Genomic DNA, 27404 nt, shown 5'->3' with positions numbered 1-27404 from the left:
GGTGTAAAGCTGAGCATAAATTAAGGAGGCAGCCAAGAAACAGCAAGAAAATCAAATTTGCAGATTAGTTCTCAAAAGGGACACAGGGTGAGAGTGCACGCAGAGATGGTCTTGAAACCTGCTATCACAGCTAATTTGCAAGAAAATGTTGCTGGAAGTAGAGGTGAGGTGAGAGATAGGTGGTATGTCTAAGAATGCCTTATTGGCTGGCATGCTTATTGCCTTGAGTAAAGGGCCATAGGAGATATAGGGACATTTCCTACACCCAACTGAAGATGAACAGTAAGTCTCACAGTCACTCCTGCCATTCTACAAGGAGTCAGTTCCAATGACTTTCCACCATGCTATAGATAACTCAACTGACTCTGCATGGACAGTAGAAGCTGAACAACCAAGCCTGGATGAAGCTCAGGAAACATCAATATCCATGAAAGGAGCCAAGCAAGTCAGTTAAGAGGTGTGGGGAACAATGCAAAATGGGAATAATGTGTTACGTGTCACCCCCCTGCCCCATTATCTCCTTCTCCTTATACAAGGAGTAAGCATATATAGCTTCAAATAAACATTGATAGACCCAAACTAGTGCAGTTCAGATCTCAAATCTGAATTCCTGAATTTCAGAAGGTGTGTGAGGGAGGAAATAAGGAAATGGCTTGAAGATGAGTATTTCTGTGTTAAAATTAAGCATGTCTCCTGCTGGTCTAAATCTCAATGGAAGATTCAATGGAAAGTATATGTAAGCCTCTCTGAGCCTCCCAAAGGAAGAATGAGATATGAACACAATAGATAATACTGTCCATTTTCTTGCCATGAATTTCAGCGAGGCCCAAATGTTTTTAAAGACACATTTAACTGAGGCGGTCTGATATACACATTTGTAAAACAATCACTGCCCTTTTTTGTTTCACTTGTCCAACTTTATGTGGCATAATTGTAGCTTTTGGTTTCCTTCAAATGCAATTGTCAATCAAAATGAAAAATGTCATAATTTATGTCTGTCCAGATCTGACAAGGAAGCCCAAATGGCCTTTAAAGTGAGGGGAGATTTAGTCCTGTCACACTGAAAATGGCTCCAAACCTGAAACAAGATGCTTTTGTCAAGGAAATTGAATGAAATAGTGGCAGAGCTAATGCTTTATCAATTGGCCACACTGGATACTTATGCTATCTACCCTTTATGACCTAGGAATCAAGTTCAAGTCCTGACCTGGATTATGAACCGTGAGACACACACAATACCAAACAGGCAATTATTGACAGCCAGTCACCAACTGATCTGACATTATTGCCATTGGCTGGGCCAATGTTGAGTCACATTCTGACAATGCAAGAGCAAACATCTCATGGATGAATAACGTCTCCTCTTTATGGTTTACAAAGTAGAGCATGCTCACTAAAACTTTGTGCTGCATTTTGACATGGAGAAATCAGCTGTGCACTATCCTTGGCAACATGGAACGAATGAGAGCCTTGAAAGACTCAAGTAAACCAGCTACCCAAAGCATGGTACCAAGCCTGTATCTACTCAAATCCTAGAGCGGGGCAAGGCAGGGCAGGCAGCAAGGATGGGGGAACCTGTAGCCCTCCATATGTTGCTGGACTGCAACTCCCATAATTTCTGACTGGTCAACATGCTGGCTGAGGCTGATGGGAGTTTGCAGTCCCAACATCATTTGGAGAGCCACAGCAGGTTCTCCTACCCCTGGTCTAGGGAAATGGGTAGGGTAGGATGGAAGAAGAAACTGGAGGAAGGAAGGGAGGTATGAGAAGGCAGCATAGAAGGAAGCATAGAAGCAGGGGATCTAGGAAAAGAGGGGTGGAAGAGTGAATTGTCCAGAGATACAAGGGAAAGAGGAAGAAGATGGAGTGGGGCAAATGGGTACAGAGGCAGGTGCACACAACCAGGTCCAGCAGTCAGCTGTCTGCCCATTCTTTCGCCATAGAGGAAAACTGGAGTTCACAAATCAATCTGAAATCCCTGATCCAAAATAACATGCATTTCATGACTGCAAGGACATTGAATCAGGATTTTCCAGTAATGTTACTCTCTTCATGCTTTATCCCTTACTTAAGCCCAGCTTCTAGCATAAAGCAATTATATATTTATATGAGCCTCTTTAATCAGGATCCTTCCTTATTTCTGCAGATGCTATCACTGCCACCACAAATACACAACTTCCTGATATGTATTTCCAGATTATTTAACTCCAGCCTTAGCTGCAAGTATGTTTCACTTGGAGTCACTGGGTCAGAAGGGTTAGAACACCTCCCCACAGAATAATGTGATCCGTAGACCACAGTGTGCCAAAAGCAGAGAGCAAACTGCATGCCCACCCTCAAAGGGCCTGCAGAGCTCTATGTGAATCAGGCAAGTGATTCAGTCCATATGTACCTTCTTCCGTTATTTATTCAGGGGTAATAGTGGGCTGCGAGGGTTTGTCCCTAAACTGTACGCCACATTTTAAAACTTCAATTGCTACTGAAAGCTTGAAAAAAAAGTCAGGTCAAATTTCAGGAGGACATTTTTAAAACAACAACAACCCCTATATCAAGTTAGTTTGCTTTGGGTCAGAGTATGTCTTTCTTCGCTTTGGAAGCCAGAGGTTTGCAAGGCATTTGAATGTCTATGATTCAGATAGCCACCATGGTGCAGAGGTCTTGGAAGAGTAACCAGTGTTCTACCCAGTCTATCTCAAGGGGTTGTTGTGAGGGATAAAATCTCTCCCCCCCCCCAGACACAGTGCTTTATGCTCCTTTGAAAAAAGGTGGGATACAAATTTGCAACACGAAGAAATAATAATGTATCTTATTTTGCATTGGCTACCTTTTAAAGCCTGCTCTGGGATTACAGTATATTTTTCTCCTTTGTATGGTTGCCTATATTCTTGCATATTTATGTTCCTTATTGCTTGTTTTTATGCTTTCTTCCTTCTTTTCATGCTTATGTTACATGATTGCAAACTGCCCTAAACAGATTTTCTGGAAGAAGGCAGTCTATAAGTAAAGCAAATAAGATTTTTCTAGCCTAATGTGCATTTTTTTCTTTTCCTTTTTCCTTTTACTCAGTGACATGTGTGATGGGATGAACAAATACAAGAGGCACAGAAATGGATACTGAAATGAAGAAACATAGAAAGGAAATTCTTTTAAGGCATACGATTAAGTATAGAAGAGTGTGTGTGTGTGTGTGTGTGTGCGCGCGCACACACACACACACACACACACTATAAGTGCAGCCTTATTGACCAAGAACAGTAGTCCATCAGATATCGTATCTTTGACAGAGGATAGTATGAAATGCAGCAGAAGACATACACTGTAGCAAGAGTGCAAATAACAGAGAACTCCAAACTCTGGCCTGGTTCAGACACTCATTGTAATGCAAGTGATTTTGAGAGGATTAAGCCTGGCCACTGGAAGGCTGCCAACCCAACCAGGCTCATGTGCAGCTATTGGTTGGACCACTGTGCCTTTCTGTGGGAGGGGAAAAAATGTACAAAGTGGTTTATGAGGCCATGGTTTGACCATCCACTTTCTAGATACCACCATCATGTCAATCACTGATAGCTGCATATCCATCTACCATGCAGAGATCTCGTATTTGTTGACTACCTTTAATCTTGAATGAATATCAGATGTTTCTTGAATATTTGAAAGATCAGAGAGTATTTGCCATTAGCATCAGAGAAATGCAAGGTGTTGGGAGACACACAGCTCTATCTAAAATTGAATGGAGCAACTAGCAGCCATTAAAGGTATGGTGCATTGCCCATGAACATCACTATGATGTTATGCAGCTGTAAGGATTATATGCAGTTGTTTTGAGGGTTGGTCTACCAATGCAAATGCCTGTGGTCTGCATCTTGAGAAAATACATATAAATATGACCAGCTGGGTGGAAATCCCTTCCACAGGACCTTCAGGTAAGAGGAGAACTTGGCTAATTAGAAGTGGCTTTAGGATAATCCTTGGAGTAACTTACTTGTAGCCACTAAAGATGTACTGTGTCTATCCCAGGACTAGTGTGTCCTTAGAGAAGCTGACCTTTTCTCTACATTCTGGTACCCAGACACAATAATAAAGTAGGAAGAAGCTCATTACCTAATCATCTAGAACTTTCATATTATGCAAAACAAGAGTGAAGGTGAACCTAGCAGCTACTGAAGCATTTGAAGCATCCTCTCCAATCAAGAATCTGCCTGTAGTTCAAGCCATTATGAGTAACATCAGCTTCCTAAAGAAAGAACTATTATGGGTTGTCCAATCAGTTCCCTTTTGGGGAATAGAGGGTGTTCTTTCAGCAGCTCAGATCCCTCTGGTTCAGGTATGTCGGGTCCTCAGAATAGGGTGGGTCTTGCTGATCACCTGTGCTGCTGACAGACATGAGTACAGACATAAAGCCCATTAAAATCACTTTTCCGGATCACTCTAAGGTCTGATAATCATCCCTGATGGTGGCCTGCCATAATCCACTGAGAAACTCACAAGCAGCTATCCTTAGTTGTTACTCCCTAACGTCTGAGAGTCTGAAGTCTGTTATCTCCAAGTGCAGAGGTTCCACTCTTAGCTATTTTAGTTAAGTGTCACAGATAAACCTATCTATGAGTTTGGCTAATCCACAGTTAAACCCATGTGTGCTGGTTGCTATCACAACATGCTGTGGCAATGAATTCCATATGTTCAAAGAATACCAAGAACAAATATTTTCCTTTGTTTGTCTTGAATGCACTGCTTACTTAGTTTCACTGGATGACTCTTGAGGTGCAGTGTTTGGGATGGGGAACATTCACCCCCCATATTAATTTTCTCCAAACCATTCATAATTTTGCTATTCTGTTCCTCTTGGTATCATTTTTCTTAAATGAGAAAATCCCCCACCTTCTTAAGCCTTTCTTTCCAAGAAAGAAAATCTTCGTTGAATTCCTGAGCTCACAGCTGGAGGGATGGTGGGGGCAGGGTGGGGGAGAACTCTTCAGGGACACTTCCCACACTTCTGATCATACAGCACAGTGCCAAACCCAGACATCCAGGAAACCACAGTCTGGACAAGCCCCTAGGCTCGGTGAGAATTCTAAGTACATCAAAAAAGAAAATCCCCAAATCTGGCAGAGACCTGACAAATGGCACCCCCTCCTATTTTATTTTATTTTTTGGTCTTGTTTTGATATCTAGATTCATTGAGTATTAAAACAGAGTAGCTTTTTCAATTATATAATATTAATTACCTGCAAAAGTGAGGAGGGAGAAAAACTTAGTGGAGTGGTACTGGTCACTCTGGCACCTCTGTGATATAAAGTTCTTAGGTAGCTGGCTTTTACCTCAGACCTTGGAGAGCTGCTGACAATCAGCGTTGCTATTCTTGAGCAAGACAGGCTAATGGTTCGTATGCAAAAACAATTCCTGTGAAGCAAAACAGAATCCTGTGCACCGTGGCTTGAGCCAGTACTGACCCAAAATGGCAGCACTGCTCTTAGGGACACCCCTAAGTGTGGGGTGCAGCTCTTGGGTCGCAGTGTGCCTGCGCTTTGTTATCCTCAGCACCCTTTTTTGGCGCCTCCCAGATTGTGCCTTGGAGGGTTGTTTTTGTTTTTGGCCAGCCCTATTCCGTGCCTTCTGAATGGATATTTAAACCAAGCAAGAGAAATGAAGCATGTTTCAACAAATAGTGTCAAGACCGGGTGTGAAAACTATTAATAGGTCAAGTAAACGACCATATACCATACCTGTCTATTCAGAAGTAAGTCCCATTGAGTTCAGTGGGGTTTACTTCCAGGTAAGTGGGTATAGCAGTGTAGCCTAATTGGCCCATTTATAGATTAAATGCACAATCAATCAACCAATACAAATTTTTTTGCCATGAAAAGGGGTTTGGCTCTCTTGGTATTGCTGTCAATACACCACATTCATCTTCTGACTTGAATAAAATGTTTAAGCTTAAAGACAATAAATTATGTGTCGGTGGTATTTAATCAAAAGGAACCGTTACTGTCACCAAACAAGTGTACAACACACTTGCATTTAGATGCTATTCTGTTTCTCAGTCCACTTTATTTATTTATTTAGCATTTTCATAGCATTCATATAGCAGTTAGCATTTCCCTGCCAGCAAAAACAGCACCTGAAGCGAACAAATAAGTACAATAAAAATCATTAAAATAAGCATATTGAAAATGATTTCCAAAAGCAGGAAACTCAAGAAATATAATTTTTAACAAGGATGCCCATAAGCAACAATCAGTATAAAAACCAAGTCCCCTGAAACCACCAGTGGCCTGGCATGCCACCAAAAGAAATGTATCCCAGAGCTTGGGTGCTACCACAGAGAAGGCCTTGTGATGAGACTTTGTGGATCTCAACTGTATTTAGGCTGAGATAGAAAACATCACCCTCTCTGCAGACATGAGGGAGCATGGAGAGTCTGCCAAAAGTGTCCAGGCCCCAGACCACAAATCAGCATTCTGAATTGGACCAGGAAGCATGTAGGCAGGTAATGCAGGTAGGCATTATGTACTCCGTGTCTATCTGCCCCCCCCCCAGCTCTAGAATCCCACCTAACTTCTGGGCTGTCTTCAAAGGAAGACCCACCTCAATACTGCAAGAGTCAACAAAACATGAATTCCCAGTTTTCTGGCTTGGTAATGAAGCCACAGAACACTTATTCACTTAGAGCTCGTCCATACTTCCGCTTGTTCCGTACTTTATAGGCAAGGTTCTGAGAGGTTTTTTGTTCTGCCTGGGCAAACCTGCTGTTTGCCGCTAAACTGGAACAAATGTCAATTTGCAGAAAACCTGATTGACGTTTGCTCCAATTCTGAGGTAAATGGCAGGACAAGCAGAAGTACGCACAAGCCCTTAGTAAAGGTAAAGAGACCCCTGACCATTAGTCCAGTCGTGACCGACTCTGGGGTTGCGGTGCTCATCTCGCTTTATTGGCCGAGGGAGCCAGCATACAGCTTCCGGGTCATGTGGCCAGCATGACTAAGCCGCTTCTGGTGAACCAGAGCAGTGCACGGAAACACCATTTACCTTCCTGCTGGAGCGGTACCTATTTATCTACTTGCACTTTGACGTGCTTTCAAACTGCTAGGTTGGCAGGAGCAGGGACCGAGCAACGGGAGCTCACCCCGTCGCAGGGATTCAAACCGCCGACCTTATGATCAGAAAGTCCTAGGCTCTGTGGTTTAACCCACAGCGCCACTCGCGTCCCTGCACAAGCCCTTACTAACCTGTTAAACACAACTCTGACTGTTTTCTGAAGTCCTCTGTTGCAATCTCAGCACCTGCTCTGTAAACAAAATGATACCCAAGGGGGCAGTCATGGCCACCAACTTGATTGGCTTGAAAAGAGGACCAGACAAATTCATGGAGGAGAGAGCTATCAATAGCTACCAGCCTTAATAGCTATGTTGTGCCTCCACACACAGAAGCAGGAATGCATCTGAATACTGGTACTTGGTTCCTGCTTGTGGGTTTCTGCTTGTGGGTTTCCCACAGGCATCTGGTTGGTCACTGTGAGAACAGGATGCTGGAGCAGATGTGCCGTTGACCTGATCTAGCAGGCTCTTTCTAACCTTCTCACTGACTGGAGTATTAAGATGCAGTCTGGTTTCTGACTTTGAAGCCCAGATGTACAATGGTGGATCAGCTACCTCCTTAAAGATAAATATGTCCTTCACTGTTGTCACCTGCTCTATCATACACTCCTATCAAATGAGGCTTGCTAACTCATAAATTACTGCACAAACCATTCCAAACAATAAAGGCAATTTTACTTACTGAACCATTAAATTTACATACTTAAATTAGACTCAACCAGACGTTGCGAGGGGATGTCTCGCAGCCAGACAAACAATGAATTTAGGGAAAGAGCTGCCGTGTACTTCCCCACCTCTCACATGAAATTAATGAGGTGCTTCAATTTAATCATCATTAAAATTACATCTTTATTTAGTTACTTAGCAGAGTTTGACTCTGTGGCATATGACAGAATGTGTGTTGGCACCTTTGACAATAACCTTTCCCAAGGAGAAAAGGAGATGGGGAGTGACCCCCGGCTTGGGTACCTGGGCAATATGTCTTGCTCGCAGAGCACAATAGCCATAAAGCAGGGAAAATAATCCAAGGTGGGAAATGATCAATATGTGTGGGATGGAAAAAAAAAGGAACAGGGGTTGAAATCAAGGTGGAGGAGCTGCAAAAAAAGTGAAAGGGGTGGCTCTGAGTTTTCCTGAAGCATGGTTTTTTGCTTTTTTTCCGTCCGCCCCAAATGTGCCCAGAGACCTAAACACAGGGGAAACCAATAATTTCACAAGAGTCTAACCCTTCTTTGGCTGTGTTCACACCCTGTTGCTTGGCAGTCAGTACATTTCCAGTACTGAGATTTTAATCCATGTTCACATGACATAATCCAAAATGCAGATGTATCTTGTGCTTTGTTATCAGATACCACAGTTTGAAGCGCTGTTTCTCAAACCAACTTCACACTGGTTGGAGCAAATAAGCTGTTCCTGATGCTTCTGTAGCAAAGGTGCGAAAATTTTGCACAGGGTAAGACATCACCCTGTCAGGGCCTCCTGCTTTGTATGTGAACAGAAAGGAATTGAAGCCATGCTGATGTGAACAGCTTGGGGGAAGGAGCTGTGAACTGCATCAGGAACTGTACTCTACATCTTCACTGTACTCCAAGGTGGTAATGTGAATGCACCCTATTACAGTAAGACTAATAAAGTCTGTTTCTATGAATTATATTGGATTTGTTTGTTCATGGACATTATTAATCCAAAGGTGTGCCGCAACAGCGCTAGCGCAAGAAACAGTTTTTGATTGTGGCATTCTTTAAGAAGGATGCTGGACATAACAACAACAGGCTCCTATGGTATTTCAGAGAATAGGCCCAATCAGGCATTTAGAAGTGGTACAAAGCAAGTAATCATGCCATGAGACATGGGTTCAATCTAGGGTTATAAGCGATATGAATATAGCAAGCTCATCCCTTCAGGCGCTTGCCCTGGGTGCAGAGGAAGCCAGAAGTAGCCATGCCCATGGCAACAGGGACAAGGCTAAGGGCACAGCCTGGCAGATGTATCACATTGCCCACTCATGTGAGTAATGACCAAACAGGGCTATTGCTTTAAAACATTTGACTGCAGAATCTGTCACCTATTTAACTATGAAATTTTAGAGCAACCCTCGTCATTGCAGATCAATGCTTGAACCTTTGAAATTGAGATTTATTCAACAAGCAAACATTTTTTTTTAAGAAGGAGGTAAGCATTTCAAAAACCGAAAGTTTCACACAACATCATCATTATTACTAGCATGTAATATCTTGTGGGAGATAGCAATAGCTCAGGCTCATGCAAAGTGTTGTTGTGGGAGGGGGAGGCAGATGAGGGGCAGGCTTGAGATAAGAACTGAGATCTAATTTGTCTACATTAAAAATGCAATATCAGCAGAAGGGCCTGAAACACACAATTTATCAACACCAGGGTTAGAAAGGCGTCTTAAAATAAGTGTGGCATTTGCATGCACATGCATACAAAGGGACTGCTGCAGTGGTGAAAGGAAGGAGCCGTCCCTTTGTCACGTAACTTTCTGCCAGTCCTCTGGGTAAATGGAAGGCCGGGATGACATTAGGCAAGGAAAATAAGAACCTTGCTCAAAATAACTGGCAGTTCGATTCACGCGAGCCGCCTGAATGGAAAGTAATCTAATGCTGCAATTTTGGAGAAACAATATAGAGTCACTCACATACATCATGATTAATGACTGGATACCACAGTGTGAAAACCATTTAGAAATGGCATTTTTGTCACTGACGGTACTACACACATAGTAAAGGTCATACATGATAAGAGCACTATCCATATTTCTTTGGCGAACATGCTTAACCTTGTAGAGCACAATTCCCTACAAGATCAGTGATCCATCTCCAGCATCAGAATGGCTCACGGGAGAATCTCAGAAAGCCAATTTTGCATACATCTGCACCTTCCCCTCTGAAACTGCCTCTAATGTCAGACAACTGTAGCTGCCTTTTGTAGCTTGTAGCACCCCAAAAGGCAGAGCACCTAGTATACACATACAAGTGAGTTGAGGGCTACTTGTCTAATAGACAAACGGCACAATCCTATGCATGTTTACTCAGAAACAAGCCCCACAGTGTTTAATGGAGCTTAATCCCAGAAGTCTTCATAAGATTATAGCCTTGGGCTCCTTCAGACAACCTATTTATTGAGTGCTTATACTGATTTGCTTGCAAAAGCTTACAGTATGTTGTGGTTAGAATTTGTTCTTATTTGTTTGCAGGGAGGTTATACCACAAAAAGCCTTCACCTTGCATGCATCCTGATTTGCTTGTGTGGTGTTTATACGTCTTCCTGTTAATCATTCATTCATCCCACACTTTTCAATGCATTTTCTCATCACTTTCCAAGAAGCAAAAAGTCTGATTTTTTTTTTACAAAGTGGATTTTTGCACCAGGGTGACACAGCCCTTTAATCCACTTCAATTGCATAAACCTAAATTTTTAGTATGTGCTTGAATCCCTTCTTCAAAATACTGGTAATTGGGAAGTGCTCTTAGATTTGCGAGCACCCAAAAAGGCTACAGAGCACAGAACACCACAGAGGCAATTTGTAGAAGGGACACTCACAAACACCCCTTGCCTTGAAAGTAATGCAAGCACAAAAAAACCTTCTAGATTCTACCCATGAGAATTTTGGGGTGCAATTTTCTCCCCTTTAATTGACAGAGGATGCATAGGAGGGAAATGCAGGAGAAATTTTTGGCACAGCACTTCACTAGGCTAAACAAAATTGACTGAAAAGAACCTCATAAGAGGTACAAATTGATCTGAAACTCACTGAGTGAGCGTGTAGATATTTCCAGGCCTGCACTCTCATCTGGTCACAGATGAGCTTTTAAGGCACTCAAGTGAACGAGACGGCAAAAGCATCTTAACATGAATGACTGTAAGAAAGCACATCTCCAGAACACCATGCAGAGTGTTCTGGGACAAACAGCACAGCACATCTATGAATGTCTGTTAAAGCAGGCCTGCCTCTGAAGATGGTATGATTTGGTCAAGAAGAATGAATGCTTCTTCGTTGTGGAGGGAGGGTGGAGAGGGCTACTGAAAGCTGAATTGTCATTCAGTAAGTGGTAGAAGCAAGAGAAGGCTGGAGAAGAGTTGAGGCAGCAGCAGCAGGCAGACTAAGGAAGCAGCATTACACACATCTGAGCTACAGTCATGGTAGTTGTCACACACACAAACCATTAGCTGACTGCCATGCTACTAAGATGGTGATGTGGTGCGTGTGTGTGTGTGTGTGTGTGTGTACATTGTCTCTTCTTGGTCAGCAGAAGAAGCTTGTCTGTGCCCAAAGCATTTACTTTACCTACTCATAAACCCCTGATTTTCATACGATATTAATATTCACCAAGTTTGGTTTCATTCAGTCAGGGCAATAAGCCAAAAGGGATCAGTAAACTCACACATGACACAGATTAATGGTTTTCCTGCAGTCCAAAGTGATTTAATGCCCTCTGCATTATATACTTGTGGCTGCCTAATACACTGGACACTTGTGTGCAATGGAAGCATTTCAAATATTGAAGAAACACAGAAGAGAGTCAGTGGCATGAAAACAAAACCCCCCACAAGTATTGAGGGAACCAGGCAGAATGCCTTCTCGGCAAATTGCCCTCCCTGTGGAATGCCCTCCCATCAAATGTCAGGGACATAGAGAATTACACAACTTTTAGAAAACATCTGAAGGCAGCCCTGTTTAGGGAAGTTTTTAATGTCTGTCATTTTATTATTTTTTATATTTTGCTGGAAGGTGTCCAGAGTGGCTGGGGAAACTCAACCAAATGGGCGGGGTATAAACAATAAAATAACTACTACTACTACTACTAAACTGGAAGATCTCTAAAGCCAAAGGTATCTATATCAGTGCATAAGGAAAAACAGCAACAGCTCCAAAATCCACAGTTGGGCAAAACCTTTATTAGGACCAGCCTACGTAAGGTATGTGCCACTAATAACAATAGTATATTGCGCAATTGGAGTTTTTTCCACAAAGATGATCTCTGAAGTGAGAGAGTTGTAACATACTGTGGACCTGATGACAAACCTTGAGGTGGTTTGGTAAGCAGAGTCTAAGTAACTTTGCCCTGTATAATCTTGCTGTCTTAATCCTTTGTTTCCCCCTCTTTTGAAACCACACACATAGGTGTGTGTGTGTGTGTGTGTGTGTGTGTGTGTGTGTAGAGAAAGACAGCTACTTCTGCCTGAGTTAGATGTCTCCTGGTTTTTCAAGAAATGGATGCATGTTTCTCCATTACTCATTCTGATAGAGGAGAGGTCATAGATGAATTCATGCTCTCAAGAGCTTTGGAATGAAAAGCCTACAGGCACATTGTGCCTTAAGATACTCATTTGACCTTCCTTGAACTAGTCAGGTCTTTCTTTCAAGGGTGATGGGTATGTGTGTTGCCTCACACAGTGAACTGTGAGCTACAGCTAGACTGGGACAACTGGGAGGAAGAAGCTCCTGTGAATTTCCACTGGTGTGAAATCTGGTTAGTTTGTGTGCGTGTGTGTATGTAGCAAATTTTCCACAGTGGTTTTTATTAGAATGACAAGCATGTAGATGCGCTAATCAATCTCTGGAATCTTGACAGTTTTCAAGACCAGTAGCAGGTGAAGGATGGATTCCAAGACAATTCATTTTGCTACGGTATATACTGTATACATAACACGTAGATGAACGTAAATCTGTGTGTCCAGGTACACAGCGGCACGCCTTTGCATACTTATTCATATGTTTGTGACCCTGCACTTTCAGTCCTCATCTGCACCCCATTATTAACACATGAAGAACTAACTGCTGAAAGCAGTGTCTGCCATCTTTTGTGGTTTGGAAACCTGGAATGCTGAATAAATCATTACGCTTGCTAATTACCAGGAAACATCAAACAAGACAAGCATTTTACTCCTCATCACTGAATTTTGTTATGCTAATTAGAGCTGTGTAAGATGTTGCTATTAAACCTGGAGAGAGTGGAGGAACACCCCCCCCATCGCATTTGCATTAATACCCACAAAGCTGATTCAAAACCTCATGATTAGTACTTCAATGAGGTTCTGGTTATTGAGGAGCTGGTGCCTTTTTAAAGGGGGGTGGGTGGGTTGTGTTTTGTTGTTTAAATCCTGCTGTGAGCTAAACTATAAATAAATGCAACATGATGGTGCGTGCATTATCATAGCAACACTTCTCAACCAAAGAAACCACTGCAGAAGATCATAAAGACACAAAGGAGAAGATGCTGGCAGTCTGTTACTGTGCTCCCTGACTATTGCACACAGCTAGTGCAATGAAGTGCGTATATCACATGCTTTTTTGGAGTGTGTGGTGACTGGATGATTTTCCAAGACTTCAGCCATCTCCTTCATAATACCACACAGCCACACTAATTAACCCTCATTTTTTGCAAACATCTCAGGGGAGGATACGGCAGAGTTTTGGACCATATGCAATTTGTCAACTACTTCATACCACAGAACTGAGACTTTTTAATGTGATCACCATTCTGACACACGTTTTACTTATGGCCAGCCTCTTCACAAAGCCAACAGATCTTGACTTTCCTCATTTTGGCCTGATCTACTTTAGGCCTTATTAATGTACCTACCAATTGCCTATAAACTGCTTCATCAAGCTTCTAATAAAAACACATTTAATAGCCTATATACCGTAAGTAAACATAAACTCCAGTGGTACTAACTTTCTCTTCACAGTATGTGTTTTCTGTTTTGTCTCCCAGTTTTGTAAACCAACCAAATAAACAAAGAAACATCTTTTATGCCAAGAATATGGAGCCTATGACCTTATAGATGTTGTTGGACTCTGTTTCCCATCAACTCTATTACCTCTATCAATGGTTAAGAATATGGGAGCTGTAGTCCAACAACATCTGGAGGGCCATAGGTTACCACTCCTGTTTCATTCTGAATTTATGCCCTTGGTTGCATTGATTGCACCTGCCCACCTCCATTTTTATTTGTATTCCTGTCAATCATAGTTACTCCTCTTACTGGGGGTTCTGGAGAGGGTGAGAAGGGATCATCTATTATTTCTCACCAATACATTTAAAACACTTTTTTTTAAAATAAAAAACCAATAAAAACATATAAAACTCATGGTTTCCACCCAAGAATCCTGGGATCTTCCACAGAGATACAACTCCCAGCTCCCTTAGAAAGCTACATTTCACAGGATTCTTTGGAAAAAGCCATGTGCTTTAAATGCTTTAAATGTATGGTATGGATGGGACTGGTGCAGGTGGAGAATTTGATGAATACATTATTTTTCTTTTCTTTAGGTTGTGCACTCTTTTACTGTTTGAGAGCCAAGGATAAAAACTAAGAAGCTGAGGGGAGGGAGGAGGAAGAACCTTAACAATTGGCTTTAAGCTGCCTTAAAGAAGAAAAAATTAAACAAAAATTAGATTTGCCCAAGCAGAGAGATGTTGACATTGGGAATGCAAGCCCCTGAAAAGAGCTTTCAAGGTGAGTCTCATCTCAAGGATGCTTCCATCCACCCCAGTCTCTTTTTTCTGTCTCTTCTCATGCAGTCATCAGCTGGGAAAGTGGCCAGAACATCCTAATTAACTTGGCTGGCTGCAGGTGAGCTCTTAGGGGGCAATGCATATTACGCATGTCTTAGCATATATAATAAAATTGTAAGGCTGTCATCATGCTGCTGTTCGCATGGCTGCCAATTGGCAGCCACATGAATTACAGTGTGATGACAGAACAGGAGGCCGGTGGCCCAGGCAGTTAGGCAGGTGGAATGAGCCAGCAGGCAGCCTGGCAGTCTAGGCAGGCAAGCAGGCAGGCTGAGTGAGGGGGTGGACAGTGAAGGCAGCAGCCAGACCAAGCAAGCTGCAGAAGAACAGGCAGAACAAGCTGGGACAACAACCATCCTGCTCTACTCTGCTACTGCTCCCCTGTAGCCAGTGATGACTTTCTCCCCATCACCCACCCCCAACCTGCTCCTTCCCCAGGCTGCATTTTAAATTGTTGGCTTTTTTATTTCCTTCTGACACTAGTAGCTGCCTTCCCCTGTTACTGCACCCTTTGGCAGGTGGGAGGGGAACAAAGGAGAGAAAGTCTCCCCTTCACTCACACACCCATGCTGCTGCTGCCGCCACAATAGCAGCTGCTCTAGGCTGGGTGAGTTGTGAGGGAAAGGGGCTTGAGGCAAGCTATGAAGGGAGGGGGTTGCCAAGGTAAGGGCTTGGGGAGTTTGGCAAAGGATGGCAGGTAAACAAGGATGGAGAGCAATGTGAGAGGCATAGCCCCTAGTTATATAATTGAATTGAGAGGCTCAAGCCTCAATGCCTGAACAAGCGCTGGCAAGTGAAGGGGGAAAGGTAAGAACAACTCTTCTTTTGAGAGTTTCTGTAGGAGGGGCTGCTAGACTGAATGTTAAAAATGAAGGAAGCTGGTGGGGGCATCTGATAAAGGTAAAGGTAAAGGTACCCCTGCCCGTACGGGCCAGTCTTGACAGACTCTAGGGTTGTGCGCCCATCTCACTCAAAGAGGCCGAGGGCCAGCACTATCCAAAGACACTTCCGGGTCACGTGGCCAGCGTGACATCACTGCTCTGGCGAGCCAGAGCTGCACACGGAAACGCCGTTTACCTTCCCGCTAGTAAGCGGTCCCTATTTATCTACTTGCACCCAAGAGTGCTTTTGAACTGCTAGGTTGGCAGGCACTGGGACCGAACAACGGGAGCGCACCCCGCCGCGGGGATTCGAACCGCCGACCTCTTGATCGGCAAGCCCTAGGCGCTGAGGCTTTAACCCACAGCGCCACCCGCGTCCATGGGTAGTAAAGGATCATATTTCATACCAGAGAGGACTTTTAAAATAGGGCATGTGCAACCATTGTATGGCAAGGGAAATGTCTTTGCACTGTTCCTAATCCTGTGACTGTAATTTGTTTCAGCTGTTATTAATTATGAATGTTAAATTTGTATGTCCTGCCCTGGGACCTGCTGGTGAAGAGTGGATAATCAATTTAACAGCAGCAACAACAACATGATGGAAGAGGATGGGAGAAGGAGATAGAGGAGGCAGTTCCCTGTGCAGGGACTTGGTCCACGCAGAGTTGCAGTTAAAAAAATAATAATCCATGGGAGTGCAGCATACTTAGGTGTTTCTGCTAACATTTTCAAAACACAAAAAATGTAGTATTCATCTGCCACTATTCCATTTTGCATCTTCCTCTTACCCAGTAGGCATCTGCTCTTTAAGCAGAGGCTTGACAACCATATGTCAGGAGTGCTCTGATGGTGTTTCCTGCTTGGCAGGGGGTTGGACTCGATGGCCCTTGTGGTCTCTTCCAACTCTATGATTCTATGATTTGGAGATTCCTCTATTTCTCCTACCAAACAAAAAATTGCACTTTCCATTTTTGATCTAAACAACCGAGGGTTTACACACATAGGTGCAGAAGGTTCAAATCCCAAAGTGGCAGAGTATAATAAATAATAAGAACAAGAATTGAATAGGAAACAAGCGCACATGGAATTCAACATGTTAAAGGCGCACTTTCCCATTGTCTCCCAAGGCAGTGGATGCCAGCAACTACAACAATAATAAAAGCAAAAGACATTTCTAAAACAAAAAATAAAAATCTATCTACCATGCTTGCACTATCTGCAGAATTTTAAGAATCAAAACCAGGCACCCAAAGTACATGTGAAGCCATTAAGTGTTTAGAGGGTGCTCCTCTCTGCAAAGCAGGCAGGCCAGTGGGGGACAATGTGTGTGCACTACTAATTCACAATTGACAGTACTGCATGTGTATGTTGCACCCAAGCTTAAATAGTTAAAAGTGAGTCAGTCCTGGCTTTGTCCTGTACTGTATTTCACAGAAGAAAGGAGGAAAGCAGGGGGGTCCTTCCATTGACAGCAAGCTGTCACATAAATAGTACATACTAGGCTATATATAACTCCCAGGGTTATTCTGTTGACTGGGCTACAAGTTATCTGTTCCTAACAGCGCATTCGCCACTTGCAGCTGCAGATGGAAATCTCTGCTCCTACAGGGCTTGTTTACACCATCAAGGACCCCAGGCTTTAAAGAAGTTGATATCCCTGAATCAACAGTCCCATGGGCCATGGATGTTGCTGATGATTCTAGGGTAATAGCCTGGGCCGGGGGGTGGGCTGTGTGGGGAGAGAAAGAGAGCGGGGAACAGACCCTAGCATAAGGATTGGGATGATCATGGAATCAGGGAGAGCTCACAGGATAATATCCATAATAACCAGTGGCAGAAGTTATTCACCCTTCTTATATTGCAATTCCTCACAGAAGTCTAGGAAGGTGCCACAAGGCAGGACTGCCCATGAAGAGGCAGCTGTATGAGAGCCATATGCTGCGTAAGCCTGCACTATCATTTTGCTGATATTGCTGATACACACACATTAACCCAGACCTCTAGCATGACCCTACCTCATGCTCCCTCTGCCTCTGCTGGCCTCAAAGTCTCAAAGGCACTAACCAATCCAGTGATTTTTCTTTCTTTCTTTTAATGTGACCTAACCTGAGATTTGAACTCAAGCCTCCTGGGGTGGGCAGACCCAAGCTGCATCTCTGGATCCTTTCATCCTTGATAAGCTCCCTCGTCTCCCTCATAGTGTCTGCTGCCCTTCCACACCTCCCCAGCTCATTTCCATCTGTATATGTCCAGGAAAATAAGCTGCTATCCCGTTCTGCCTCCCAAAGACAGCAGCTAAGGTCTCGCTCTCTCTACCTTGATATCAATCAGTATAAGCAGGAGAGACAATTGCAAGGAGACTCTCACCCCCACCCTCTGGGGCATATTCAATCACCCCAGCCTCCCTAATCACAAGCAGATTAAACACACACACAAAAATCTACAGCGGCAAAGCTAAAACGAACTCTAAGAAGGATGAAGAAAATGAAGACACTATGAAATGCAGTAGATGTCAACTTCTACTTATTTTTTAATTTCATCTCTTACAAGCCTTTTGGAAGCTAACATGATTAAGTTCTTCACACAATTTATTAGCATCGTGTTGGAAATCCAGCGCTATATTATGCTGTCTGAGTAATCCAATTAGCAAAATGTATTTATTTAACCAGAATATTAGCTACACACAATCCCAAATGAAGTGAAGCTCATGATCCCCGAGTTCCTCTTGCGATGCTGCGTACATTTCCCTGGCTAAGGGGAGGTTTATTCACATAAAAGGAACATTATCATCCCCATCTTGAATGAATAAGGTGATGTGAGATTGTTCTTAAATACATAGCTTCTTTCCAATAATGTTACCTATTGCTCCTAGGCACATCCCACCTCCCACCTTCACCTTTAGAATATATATGCTTTCCCAGCCCTCCTTTCCTCTATGTATACACAGCTATATATTTCTAGGCAACTGAATTTCTAATTGCCTTGCAACAAAATGAACCTCTGATCATTTTGAAATAAGCACTGCTCACATCCATCTCATTTTCCAGTCTTGCAGAGATCTTACACCAGACAGTTCACAAATGTTGCTAAGTTGCATGTAGTTTGCTAAATTGAAAACGAAGAGATTGCTTCCACCACATGCATGTTATGCAATTTCCCTACTTTTATTTTTTCCTATAATATGTGATAGATATTGACCATGCATACTTAGGTTTTTCTTCCTGAACAATGAGGACTGGAACCTTCTTTTTAAAAAGGAAGCTGAACGGTAGCTACACAACTGTCCCTTACTGAATGTGATCACACCATACTGAATGTGATCATAGCCGTGACTACTAACCATCTCTAACTGCCTGGGTTAGATTTATCTGGGTTTAGTTTCATCCTGTTTTTTGTTCTATTGCAAAAGTCTACGGGCCAGCTACTTTCAGAGCACCAAAATCTTATACACCCAGATTTTGTCAAAGACTGGGGAGCAGTGAGAGGGGGGTGATCTTTACCCACTAGTGATTTTTCCACAGGCACATCTGCCAGAGGCAAAATTTGTATAAAACACCAGTGACACAATGCATATTTAGCTTTTTTTCCCCCTTTAATGAGGCAGCTTGAGCAAAGGATCTCTCCTCTTTTTCTTCCCTGGCCCCTCCCATAGACATAATCAGAATGCTAAATTCTATCTTTAACAAGATATTAACAGAAAAAAGAGCTAGAACATCCTGTGAGGTACACATGCAGATGCCGTGATGAGTCAGACAGCACAGCCAAACTAAGACATCTACCCCCAATATCCCCCTCCCAGACTAATAGCTGACAATGTATGCCTTCCACATTAATGATACGTGTAGAAGGCAAAGGGGGGGGGGGGACACAGGCCCTTCGCCAGTTTCACTAACATTCCACTCTTCTATGTACCCACCAACATCCCCTAAGGCAACTGAGCTGGTAATAAGTTCTTCTAACTGCCTCCCACATCAAATTTGACACCAGGAGCGTTTTTCTCCATTCCCACTGCTCAGCTTATAGTGCTGTCATCATCATTGATTTTGACTATTTTGGTTATGGGGAAAAAAAGACAGCGGAAGGGGAAAAAACCCTCCCTGTGCTATTTGGATTCTTAAGTTAGTGAGAGAAAGTACAGAGGATGGGGGAGGTGAAAGGGCCTTTTCTCCTGCTGCCACTCACTGCCACCATCAGGGTCTGATCCGCACAGCCCTTTAAGCAAGGTGAAGTGTGCAAAGCGTTGCATTTTAGCCCCCAGAGAAGCTAAACTGCTTTATCTCCTAACCTGATGGGACCCTTGAAATGGCACCTAGACTGACTGAAGAAGCTGAACTTGTCTTTAGAAAGATGGGGGGGAGCAGGTTTTGCAAGGACCTCTGGGTTGTAGCTGGCCGTACCCAAATCTAAACCACAAGCTTAGGTCTCTGAAGTTATTGGCTTGAACTGGGGCATGAAGAACAGTAGGCAGAAAGGCCTGCTCTGTTGGCCAGTTTTTACAGTGGACTTGGCTAGTCCATGTGGCTTAATGTGGCTTGCTGCTGTTGCACCTGCCTCCATGGAACCTCACTGAGAAAAGCCCAACCTCAATCCTCTAGTAAGCATCTTTGAAGATCTGTGTGACAGGATAACAAGCCACTCATACAATCATAGAATTGTAAAGTTGGAAGGAACCCCAAGGGCATCTAGTCCAACTCTGTGCAATGCAGGAATCTCAGCTAAAGCATCCATGGCAGATGGCCATCCAACCTCTGCTTTAAAAATCTCCAATGAAGGAGAATCCACAACCTCCTGAGGGAGACCGTTCCACCATCTAACAGCTCTTCCTTTCGGATGTTTAGTCGGAATCTCCTTTCTCATAATTTGAAGCCATTGGTTCGAGTCCTACCCCCCAGAGCAGGAAGAAACAAGCTTGCCCCATCTTCCATGTGGCATCCCTTGGGATATTTGAAGATGGCTATTACATCTCCTCTCAGTCTCTTCTTTTCCACTCCCTGGTCTTCTTCCTCCCAAGTTGAAACATCTCCCTGGTTATGTTTCCAAACTGCCACTCAGGATTACTCCATATGGGGTCTTCAGAAGCAGACCAAAATTCCATACTGAATGCCCAGCCACACAACTCCCTCAGAGTTCCCTCAGGAACTTAGACCATGAAGCAGCCAGATCCCTTTTAGTCATATGGTTTAGAGACATATAGGCTGTGAATCTCTATAAATTGCCTCACAATGATGATATCAGAAAATGTGCAATGGTTTGGGGATGCATTTGGAACTAGCAGTAAGAAAATATTTCATTCACCCTCCCAGATTGTGTGGACTGTAGGTAATCTTCCTATAGGCTTTATGTACAATAGCAGTTTTTCTACTGTTGGGGGGTACCAAATTTGTCTGGTGGACCCTGGATCAGAAGTCCATAGTCTGGACATTTGGCAAAGCTCCACAGTTGCAGGAACAAGCATATATTGACGAGTGCTCTGCCATGGATAAGTGAAATCCCTTTGTAAGCAAGGCACATCCAGGCAGTTTCTTCTCTTGGGCCCTAACATGGTGTCACAGTTTCCAAGCAGGCTTCAGAATAAAATCCTAAAATGGGATATCATTTGCACCATGTAAATATTTTTGCACATTAAAAATGTTTGTTTTACACGGTTGGCTTACAGTACGACACATGATGTCACCTTCCCTTTACTGCACAAAAACTGAAGCAGCTTGCTCATCCCTCACAACTGTTACACAACCATGCAAGAAAGAAAAAAAACCAGGCTTATTTTCAGGAGATACAAACTGGAAGATCTAGGGATAGAATTATGCAAAATGTGAAGTTCAAATGCACGGACCAGAATGCATTATGAGATGTGGGAAGGCCACATGAGTAGACTGAGGCCTCAGTCTGGGAGCAGGGAAAACACACGGGGAGGGAGGACTGCAGGGCAGAGCAGATAGGCATAAGAAATGCTGGTGAATTCTTGTCCCTAACCCCACAAAACACCTTGTGGTTCCTGAGCATTTAGCAAACATCAGCCCCAATCTAGTTTGTCATGTGCAATAACCAGCTAACCCTGCTTGAACATTCTCATTTCCATCAAAAGATGCATCCAGTTACTTCAATGGCATTTGGATGAGCATATTATTTATCATGAAGATCCAGGTGCACCAGCTACATATGCAAGAGTCTGCATCTCTCTCTCTCTCTCTCTCTCTCTCTCTCTCTCTCTCTCTGTCACAGAGATGTCCTATATACATTCAAGTTTTTCTGGCACATTGCCATGATGGCTAGAAATTCAATCCACTCTTACAAAGATAGAGACACAATCTGGGAGTAGAAATGCTCCCATCCATCTAAATTGTGGGGGTAACAATCTTCAGGTAAGAAAAAACAAGGCAGGTCAGGTTGAAGGAGAACAATTGGCCCAATGTCACCGAGTAAGCTTCGTATTTGAGTGTGGGATTTGAACTCACATCTCCCTGACCACTCAAAGAAGAACCATGCCTCTAACAAGCTGCACAGGAGGTGATGGAGTTCAACATATTCTGCTCTGCTCCAGGCAGCCTTCTGGAGTGGCAGCAGGTGGCCTGAGGGCCCTGCGAACACTCCAGGAGTGTCTGCAGTGCCCCCTGGCCACCTGATGCCATGATGTGACCTCCGTGCAACTGGTAGGCATTAGGAAACTAGCTGAAGAGCACAGCAGGAAGAGAGGGGAGGAAGCAGCAAGCCCAGAGAGCAGAGAAATGATTCTAACAAACATCGGACAACAACAGAAGTGGGCCCTTTCCCTCCCTTCTTGTCTTATTACATTGGGAGATGTGGGAGGGATTGTTCATAAATACACCCAACCACTTCCTTGGCTGGGCCCCAAATGGTGGCGAGGAAGGCAGCTTACAGTTCAGCAATGCTTTTAATGAATTGGCTAAGCGAAAGCTAGCTGTGACTGAAATGGTTAATTCATTCCCCTCTGCCTGAAGCCTTAATGACTGATTAATTTCTTTCTCCCTTTAAAGAAGCCTCTGAATTAGCAATATGCTCGCACACCTCACTCCTGCACCCACCCTCATCTCTCTGTTGATATTTGCAGGTTGGAGCTGGGCTCAAATTAATTCCTCCCCCCCCCCCCGCTTTGCACACACTGGGCTGCTTTACCCAACAGACAGGCAAAGCTGTAAAGAGTTGAGTTCCCCTTCCTTTATGGCGGCACAGAAGAGAGGCTCTCAACCACAGCCGGGAAGAGAAAGCCATCTTGCTATTGTCTTCTTCTCTTGCTCGCATTTGCAGCTTGGAGACTTTTTTTTTATTTCCCTTTTTATTATCATTAGGCAAGGTTTCCCAACTCGCCCCCCCTCCCCACAACTCCCCATTCCCAAGAACCGTGAGCGAGTGCATGAGCCAGAGCTGATTTATGGTTATTAAAACCAGACAGACTCTGGCAGCGGGCAAGAAAAGAACAATGCGAACGGCGCTTCCCTGCTGATGTTTATGGGGACTGTGTTCTTCCTTTGGTACCAGTCATTGGTCCCTCTGGTCTCCCTTCTCCACCCCCCCCCCCATGATAGAAGCAAAAGGAGGGGGGCTGAGTATGTGTGATTGTATCTGTCTGTCTGTGTATGCGCTCATACCTAGAGGGAGTTCTGCATAATCATTTTCCTCACTGCTGCACTGCTGGTACAATCTGCATATGCGGCACAGCATGGCAGAAAGGAAAAAAGGGACCCAGTTAAGCCTAGCTAGAGAAGTTCAGTCCTGTCTCTCTGCACAGCCATACTTCCACAAGCACACATATACCCCTCTTCCCTGGATAATGGAAAGTGTGGTGACCTCATTCCAAGATGGAAGGAGCCAGGGTCTCTCTCACAGTGCGGCAGTTCCCGCCTGCCACTCTATTATTTATTCACACACTGTCTTAAGTCTCTGCCACTGCGTCTGCCCCTTTGTATCCCTGTGCTTCTGCCTCTCGAACAATGAATCTCTCGGTCCTTTTCAATCCCCTTCCATGTTGCTTACTTATCACCTCGGGGCAATATAATGGGATAGAATGTGTCTGCAACAACCTTGCCCCATCCATCAGCCAGGGACTGCAGCCCTCAATGGGAAAGTGACTGAAGGCATTACATTGCTACATGGGTACTCTGTGAAAAAGTGCCTCTCTGTCATGTCTATACAGTAATGGGAATTAAAGAGAAAGGAAGGGAAAAGCAGAAAAGCACCAATGGACTTCGACTTGAAATTTCTCATTCTAAACTGTGTGCATGTGTATAATGCAACACAATGTCTGTGTAAGGTGTGGACTGCCAATTACTGGCAAGCAGCAACTTCTAAAACTGCTGGGCACTTTCCCCATCTTCTCTAGTTCCTAGGATCACAAATATTGCTTGAAGCTTGTAGGGTGCATGGACCCCAAGATCCATCTTGTATATGTTTGCTTTTAAATTTTCATATATGTTTCTCAGTCACTGCATGAGTGTCTGGAGGTGGTTGGAGGATGGATGGCAGCTAACAGAGTGAGGATGAATCCTGACAAGACAGAAGTACTATTTTGGAGGGACAGCGGGTAGGCAGGTATGGAGGACTCCCTGATGCTGAAAGGCTATGCCCCTGAAAGACCAAGTGTGCAGCCTGGGAGTCATTTTGGACTCATGCTGTCAATGGATGCTCAGGTCAACTCTGTGTCCAGGGCAGCTGTCTACCAGCTCCACCTGGTATGCCAGCTGAGACCCCACCTGCCTGCAGTCTGTCTTGCCAGAGTGGTGCATGCTCTGGTTATCTCCTGCTTGGACTACTGAAATGCGCTCTATGTGGGGATACCTTTGAAGGTGACTTGGAAACTACAACTAATCCAGAATGCAGCAGCTAGACTGGTGACTGGGAGTGATCGCCGGGACCATATAACACTGGTCCTAAAGAATCTTCATTGGCTCCCAGTATGTTTCCGAGCATAATTCAAAGTGTTGGTGCTGACCTTTAATACCCTAAATGGCCTCAGCCCAGTTTACCCAAAGGAGCATCTCCACGCCCATTGTTCAGCCCGGACACTGAGGTCCTCCTCCGAGTGTCTTCTGCTGGTTCCCCCACTGCAAGAAGCAAAGTTACAGGAAACCAGGCAGAGGGCCTTCTCGGTAGTGGCACACCCTCCCTTCAGATGTCAAGGAGATAAAGAACTACATAACTTTTAGAAGACATCTGAAGGCAGCCCTGTATTGGGAAGTTTTAAATGTTTCAAGTTTTATTATGTTTCAATATATGCTGTAAGCCACCCAGAGTGGCTGGGGAAATCCAGCCAGATGTGCAAGGTATAAATATATAACAACAACAATTTATAGGCTGCCTTTCAATTACAGTGTTCCATGGCAGTTTACAATAGTTGTAAGCAACTGGTCATGTTTGTTCTAATGCAGGCACAGAAAACAGAAGCACTTGCATCAGAAAAGGCATCTTCCGGGATCCTTACTTGAGAACAATTAATGAGGATTACTCACTGAAGAGCTCTTTTTACTAACCGCCCTCTCAAAACTCATAAGTGAGATGGGTTAAAGTGTAGTAGAAGAGTGCTTTTCCTCACTCCCACTGCCCTTTCAATGAATATTCATGGTGAAGGTAAGGAATCTGATTCCCAACATACACAGTACTAATCATATTAATTGTCCTCAAACAACCACAGTTCCCTAGTTCTTTATACACTGAATGCAATGGTATGATCTTGTATTTTAAAGCTATTTATTTTAATCACCATTACCTGGTTGTTGTTTTTGTGCCTCTGTCGACCACACTAACACAATTTATCTCAGGGCTTTGGTGATAATTTGGTAACGTCCTAAATCTCTTTTATCTGAGGGCTAGTTCCCTTGACACATTTTAGCACCTCGAGGGGTGCTCCTGAAAAGCCATCCCTTATGTAAAAATATTAAGTATAATTTATAGCATCCTGGTTGTGGTACTATCAAGGATCCAGTAACAGCTCTCTGTTCTTTGCTTCACAGAAACTGAACCTCTCACCTCAGCAGAAGGAGACCCAATGAAGGAGGTGCATGTGGTAAGCAAACAAACACCCCAGGTACATTCCTCACCCACCCCCATGGTGCATGTCAGTACAGGAATGCAAACAAATGGTACAGACCCTATACATTAGCTGTAGCAACGGCCATTGCAGCAGCTAACCAGCACAGACAACACATCACATGCCCCAGGCACACCCACCACACACTCTGCCTAAAACAGAGGCACACACAACAGCTGTGTGCTGTGGCACAACCAGGTAAACAAATGCACATTAAATTGTAGCATTTGGGCTATCCTGAGCACAGAAAGCTGGCATAAGTTACGCCAGGGTAAATTAAGTTGGCATGAAGTACGCTGATCTGGAGCCCATTTAGGAGGCCCTGAGAGTGGCAAACACAGGCTGAGCTTCTAACCAAGAGTCAACTCAGCCGGTATCACCATGGGAACTGTGCCCACCTGTGGACCCACAGGGAGAGCTCCCAGGTGCCTTTATCAGATGTGTATGAACTGTGGGGAGGATGCCATCTATACCCAGTGATTTGTTAATTTTAATTTGTCACCTATAGTGAAGGCAGATGCAATTCATTCAGCTTCTCCGAGGTCTCCTTTTTTTCTCTTTACTACACCTTCAACTCCCTTGTCATCCAGAAGTCCAATTGCTTCCCTAGCCAGTTCCCTGCTTTTAGTGTATTTAAAGAATGTTTGTATTGTTGGTCTTAGAACCTCAGGGTTGTTTTTCGTTTCGTTTTTTTCCGTTTTGTTTTGCAGCCCTTATTGTCTACCTGCATGTCATTTGCAAAATTTTGCTTTTTTTTTTTTTTTTTTGGTTCTCATTTGGGCAAGACTTCCGTTTTCTGAAGGAATACTTTTTGCCTTTAATAGCTGTCTTGACTCTGCTCATTAACTACATTGGCATCCTCTTGGATTAGATGGCATCGTTCCTGAATGCTGGTATACATCTTAGCTGAGCTACTTCTATTGTGGCTTTCAATGACACTACTCAGATAAACCTCTTAGTTATCCCTATTCCTCTTCACACCCCTTTCCTGAAATGACACATACAGCTGGTTGGGCTTTAGGAAATCCAGGAACCTTAGACTTAAAAGATGGCCAGATGGCCTAAGCAGCATTTAACCCTCAAGGACAGAAACTGCTTGCAAGATTCAAATCAAATAGTTGTCTCTTACTTTGAGAAGTTACTACAGAGCTAGAGTGAGTTACATGAGCACATATCCTGAGGTGAAAGACTTTCTAAACGTGTATTGGTGTGTCTTGTCTGGCTGTCTGATTCAGTTTGCTGTGGAATTAATGGGCAAATCTGACACAGAAGTGAGTTAAAGCTAACTGAGTGTGAGATCCCCTGAATAATGAGGGCCTCATCTCTCTTTTTACCTCAGAGTAACTGAGCTCATTGATTCTGCCCTGCCATAACAGGAACAGCCAAAATATCATTCTGCCACGCTGAATCTAAAGCTGTGATATGTCGCCAGCTAGAAAACTGGATAACTAAACCTGGAAAATCCTCTACTTTTGCGACTGACTCTTGAAGGAGCTGGGAGAAGTATTTACTGTGCCACGGAACGGCTTTAACTACAATCACCCAATGTACAGTCTTTCATGATGCTCATCTATTCCCCTATCCCTGCCTACCTGTTACCATATAAAGGCTCTGCATTGTGACTGTGATGTGTGAGTAGGTTTTTCCACAACTGTGAGGGCTAGAAACTTGTTCTCCCTAACTGAATGCTGATCATAGGAATCTAGCATTGCAGGCTATAAATAGACATGGCACAGTTTCTTCTGCATGGTACAGTTTCATCCAAGGGCACCACTCAGAATATAGTGGTCCATTCACACAATCTAGTCTAATGTGTGAGTGGGGGGCTGGCTTTATAGTTAGGAGG

The sequence above is a fragment of the Podarcis tiliguerta genome (assembly GCF_965153285.1).
Source record: "Podarcis tiliguerta genome assembly, chromosome: 2".
NCBI lineage: Eukaryota > Metazoa > Chordata > Lepidosauria > Squamata > Lacertidae > Podarcis > Podarcis tiliguerta.
Note: the sequence above shows the minus strand (reverse complement) of the source record.